This window comes from Aulonocara sp. 'chitande type north' Nkhata Bay, linkage group LG17, assembly GCF_057382095.1.
Source record: "Aulonocara sp. 'chitande type north' Nkhata Bay isolate Kocher_YH1m ecotype deep benthic linkage group LG17, A_spYH_male_GT1.1, whole genome shotgun sequence".
Lineage (NCBI taxonomy): Eukaryota > Metazoa > Chordata > Actinopteri > Cichliformes > Cichlidae > Aulonocara > Aulonocara sp. 'chitande type north' Nkhata Bay.
The window spans coordinates 27,271,105-27,277,244 of NC_141360.1; positions in this window are offsets into that span (position 1 = coordinate 27,271,105).

Genomic DNA, 6,140 nt, shown 5'->3' on the forward strand with positions numbered 1-6,140 from the left:
TGACATCTGGGGGCTTTTCTTTTTTTTTTTTTTCCCTGATGACTAAAGTTTACAGGGTTACTAAAATGATTTAAAAACATCTTTTTTTCTAGTCTACCAAAGGTTACATACATTCATGGGCACGAACGTCATGGTAAGTTGGGGCTTTTTACATGATCAAACAGCATACATCTTTAATTACTGTAAAAAAACAATCAAATGTATACATATAGGCTCAAATTTAGTCCCTTAGCAATTTGCAACTCAACCACACACTTGGCCGGATGTTGACCACTCTTGGCAGAATTGGTGGAGTTAATTTAAATTGATTTGTTTCTTGCCACAGAGCTTTCTTTCAGTAGGGTTGTTGGGTCTTCAGGAAGGTCATTTCAGATGCTTCCCATTCCAAAAAGAGTTTGGGATCTGTGTTTGGGATGATACTACCACCACCATGCTTGACAGGTGGTACTTGGGTTTGAAAGCCTCAGGTTTACTCCTGAAGGCATTTGGCTTGACCCATATGTGCAGCGGCAAATTTCATTGAAGCTTTAGGGTGTCTGTTTTGGAACAGGGACTTTTTTCCTTAGTCAGCAAACTCAGTCCATAAAGATCGAAAACTTTATTGTGGACAGTGATGTATTCCTGGTGTTCCAGGAATGAATTGCAGGTTTGAACCTTGGTGGTTCCTGGGTTACTCCTGAACATCCTAATTTCTTCTAATCTTAGGGGAACCATTTGGGTTTTATTTCAGACCTTGGCAAAGTGGTCTGGAATAAAAGTGGTCTGTAGCCAAATAACTCGTATTATTGTGCAGTTGTTGGAAATGATCATCTTGGAACTTGCTGTTTAGAAATGGCTTTAAGACAGTGGTCCCCAACCCCCGGGCCTCGGACCAGTACCGGTCCATGAGTCGTTTGGTACCGGGCCGCGAGAGTTGAGGCTCAGGTGTGAAATGTATGGTTTTCAGGGTTCTTATCGGTTTTCAGCGTTATTTTGTTATCGTTTTTATCTTTAACTCTGTTTTCCTGGGTCTTTTCACGTGTGTTATGAATAAATCTTCTTTTTTTCGGTACCGGTACTAGTTTTATTTTGTTGTATTTTTCCGCGACACCTTAAAGGCCGGTCCGTGAAAATATTGTTGGGCATAAACTGGTCCGTGGCGCAAAAAAGATTGCTTTAAGAGACCTTCCACCATGTGGGAAGAACCTGACGTTTCTTGAACTTTCTTGATTGTATTGATCAGTTGTCATACAAACCCTGTTTATACTGAAAAAGAGAATCCACCAGTTGTAGTCCATTATGATCATTTATGAGAAAATTATAGGCCTTTGTCTTGTGAAGTTATATAACACTGTAGAACCACCAGCACCACTTACTAGAAGATAAAGAGTTCAAAGAAATTGTTTCAAAAAATAAATACCAAAACAGTCATGCCCACGATCACTGTATGCAATCTTCTGACCCCAACCTTAGACATCACACTCAAGGACAAAAACCTAAAATGATTTTTTTGTGTTTTCTGACCAGATAAACCTTATATGTAAAAGTGCTTTTATTCATAATGTATCTAAATTGCAGCAACTCCTTGCTTAGATGATTTTCTCAGTATTTGCTCAGGCATTCATTCTTGGTACTTCACTATTTCTGTAGTCTGACTGGCAGTTGGAATTTTTATGAATGGTAAGCTCGGGACACAAACTATGTGCACATATATATTCTGTGCTTTCCTTATAATGCCTGATACAAACAGCCTCCGTCTAGCACATTTGTTTTGCTCTTTGGCATTGAATGCTGCGCTACTGCAGTAGAATCTAAAGGTAAGGCTTCTTTGAATAAAAATTGATCATGCCCAGATGTTACTACGTGAAACAGGTTGGCGTGTATTTGCTATTATATACATGGTCACTTTGATCTCATTTGCCTATTGACTTTGGTGTTGACTGGAGTGTAAAGCAGCTGTAGGACTGTCTCGACACATTCGTGGCTGTATGCAATTTTCTCTTGCCTAATTTGTATCTAATTTACATTATGGCTTTTTTTTTTAGCCACCATGGCAGGCTGTGAAGCATAGACTGTGTATTAAACATGAAGGTAGCTTCTAGGTCTAAAATGTGAGGCCTTAAACCGTCAAAGTTCTTTGGAATGACTCTTCTGAATACAAACATAAGTATGGCTACTTATGTATTTATGATCTGAATGGCTGAATTACATGACTGACAAGTCTCTACTGTGTTAGCAGGAAGTGATCTTGGTTTCCCAGTCAGATCCAGCTCTTTGTCAAGACATTTAAAAGACAAAGATGGCACTGACCAAAACTTGAGGCTTTAAATTTATAGTCAGCAAACCACAGTGGCTATGGTAGATTTGACTGTGAAACCGTTCACTAGCTAAGGACTTCAGTAGTTAGTCAATGACCATACCCTGGATAATGCTTGTTTCTAAGTATAATTTAAGATGACTGTAATTTACAAAATTGCCTTAATGTTCTGTTAAATGTGACCCCTTGGCTTTCAGGTTAGGAAGGTTTGCTGATATAGAAGGAGGTAGTAACCAGGCACCCTGATCTCCTAATCCCATAATATACACCACTCATCTCCTTTTGAAGAATTATCAACTAAAGAAGAAGCCAGAGGGCCTCTAAGCAGAAAACTTAACGGCAGCAGACTTAACATAACTTGAGTTATGTCCAATAGCTACTGTGTTTTTTTTTTGTTTGTTTGTTGTCCAGTCGCCTTGACTTGTACATGCTGCCTCTGTCTCTATCGCTAGCAATGGGTTTCATGAATTGCTGCTGTCAATTGCACTCTTTTGGAGTGGCATGAGGCAGATGGGGCCACAGCCTGGTGACTCAGGCAGGAGGAAATAGGCCACATGGATGTCCAAAGTTGCCAGCATTTATGGAACGTCCATCTTTGTCTTTTCCGATGTTGCTGCAGGGCTCGGATCATATTCAACGATCCTCAGCATGGCAAAGGGAGGTGAACCGTGTGTGCTGGGGTTTTATAAGGGACCACAGTGGTCTTTCTTAATCTCTCCATGAGAGAAAATATCTAAGGGCAGGGCACTTATGCAACAGAACTGACTCATCAGCTGCTAAAGATTAAAGATAAATGATTCTAGGCTGGTAGGCCATGTTTAAAAACTATGTCCTACAGGTTATATGCTTTTAGTTAGCCCCAAGTGTTTCTAAATAGTACTCAAAATAGGTATTGGTATTAGCATTAAGTTTATTGTAGTTTTGATTATGTCATAGTTTTATGTTCGTCACATGAATGTGTCTTAAGCTAGCTTAGCTTACTGGATAGAGCAAGTGACCCATATGTTTAATGCAAAGGACCAGGTTCAAATCCTGCCCCACTTTGTCATCCCATAATCTTTTGTCCTGTTTTCACTCTATTGTCATTTTGCAATGAAGGCTAAAAAAATGCATCTTTAATAAAACAAAATAAAATGAACTAAGAACCTATCACTGTTACAAACAACATGCTAATGGCCATAAGGCTGTAGCAGCAGACCTACAGTAAAACCTAATGAACTGAGCAATGAGGTGTGTCAGTGCTACAGTAATGAATCCAGTATATGTAAGATGTGCAAGTTGAACAGTCTGGCTTCGCAAGAGTTTTTAAAAAACAGTGCAGTGCTTCAAACATCCCTTTGCTTCTCTTGAAGTAAGGGATTCCCTTTTCAAATATGCATTTTAAGAGATCTGGGTGCCCCAAATATTTTGCATGTGTGGTTTGTTTGCACACTGATAAACACTGCTGATTTGCGTGCGTGCTGTCTCGCTCTTTAGCTGCAGTGTGGCATCCCGATGTTTAAACTTCTATTGGAAGTTGGCAGAAAGGTGGAACAAGTCTGAGAGAGATAAATGAGACAAAACAGTGTGAGGCTAGGCTTTGTGTTTGTGGTAGGGTGGCTCCCATGGGTGCTGCCAGTTGGAGGAGTTAGAGTGTGTTTACGTGGGTGCGGGTGCATATGCTGTATTTATAGCACCTTTCAAAGATGAGACGGTGAAGAAGCCAGAGTGAACAAGGGGGCAGCCATGATGAAGCAAAAAGAAAGCAACACTGTTGAGTTTTTTTTCGCAGCAATAAACAGAGGGTGGGGAATGTTTGAAGTGTGTGTGAGGGAGAGGAGGGGGGTGTAAATAGACTGAACAATAGAGGCATTATTTCAGAGTTGTTCCACTGCTGTCTGCTCTCCTCCCGGTCACTTTGTCTGGGGGTAGGAGTTGGCAACAAAGATAAGACAAGCTTATCTGCTCTGCAGCCATGTCATGGACAGTGTGTAATGCCAAACTGGACACACACTCAGTCTCAGTCTGGACACATTCTTTTACACACTGGAGTTTCCACAATACAGCAGATGTCTCGCTTGTTTGTGGTCGAGTCTTTTATCGCATAACTCTTTTATCTTTCAAGCGATTTCTATTTTCTGCTGCTTTAGCCTTGTGCTCTTAAGTGACCTCTCAGTAGCAGAGAATAGGCCCACCCGTTTACAGTGGGCTGGTTGGGGATTTATAAGGTGAGTTCACTAAAATTAACATATTTTCCTACGCAAGCTTGGATAGTTGAAAAAACAAAAACAAGATACATTACAACTGGGACCAGTGTTACCTTCACCTTCCACATCCTCTGGAGTTCTTCTCGATACAGTGGGTAAAATAAACATTGAACATGTCACCAGTTTTCAAAGTAAATACAGTGGCTTGCAAAAGTATTCGGCCCCCTTGAACTTTTCCACATTTTGTCACATTACAGCCACAAACATGAATCAATTTTATTGGAATTCCACGTGAAAGACCAGTACAAAGTGGTGTACACGTGAGAAGTGGAACCAAAATCATACATGATTTTGGTTCCACTTCTCCAAGTGGGGTGTGCGTAATTATTCAGCCCCCTGAGTCAATACTTTGTAGAACCACCTTTTGCTGCAATTACAGCTGCCAGTCTTTTAGGGTATGTCTCTACCAGCTTTGCACATCTAGAGACTGAAATTCTTGCCCATTCTTCTTTGCAAAACAGCTCCAGCTCAGTCAGATGGGCAGCGTTTGTGAACAGCAGTTTTCAGATCTTGCCACAGATTCTCGATTGGATTTAGATCTGGACTTTGACTGGGCCATTCTAACACATGGATATGTTTTGTTTTAAACCATTCCATTGTTGCCCTGGCTTTATGTTTAGGGTCGTTGTCCTGCTGGAAGGTGAACCTCCGCCCCAGTCTCAAGTCTTTTGCAGACTCCAAGAGGTTTTCTTCCAAGACTGCCCTGTATTTGGCTCCATCCATCTTCCCATCAACTCTGACCAGCTTCCTTGTCCCTGTTGAAGAGAAGCACCCCCAGAGCATGATGCTGCCACCACCATATTTGACAGTGGGGATGGTGTGTTCAGAGTGATGTGCAGTGTTGGTTTTCTGCCACACATAGCATTTTGCATTTTGGCCAAAAAGTTCCATTTTGGTCTCATCTGACCAGAGCACCTTCTTCCACATGTTTGCCGTGTCCCCCACATGGCTTGTGGCAAACTGCAAACGGGACTTCTTATGATTTTCTATTAACAATGGCTTTCTTCTTGCCGCTCTTCCATAAAGGCCAACTTTGTGCAGTGCACGACTAATAGTTGTCTTATGGACAGATTCCCCCACCTGAGCTGTAGATCTCTGCAGCTCGTCCAGAGTCACCATGGGCCTCTTGGCTGCATTTCTGATCAGCGCTCTCCTTGTTGAGCCTGTGAGTTTAGGTGGACGGCCTTGTCTTGGTAGGTTTACAGTTGTGCCATACTCCTTCCATTTCTGAATGATTGCTTGAACAGTGCTCCGTGTGATGTTCAAGGCTTGGGAAATCTTTTTGTAGCCTAAGCCTGCTTTAAATTTCTCAATAACTTTATCCCTGACCTGTCTGGTGTCTAAATCCAATCGCGAATCTGTGGTAAGATCTGACAACTGCTGTTCACAAACACCGTCCATCTAATCTGACTGAGCTGGAGCTGTTTTGCAAAGAAGAATGGGCAAGGATTTCAGTCTCTAGATGTGCAAAGCTGGTAGAGACAGACCCTAAAAGACTGGCAGCTGTAATTGCAACAAAAGGTAGTTCTACAAAGTATTGACTCAGGGGGCTAAATAATTACGCACACCCCACTTTTCAGTTATTTATTTGTAAAAAA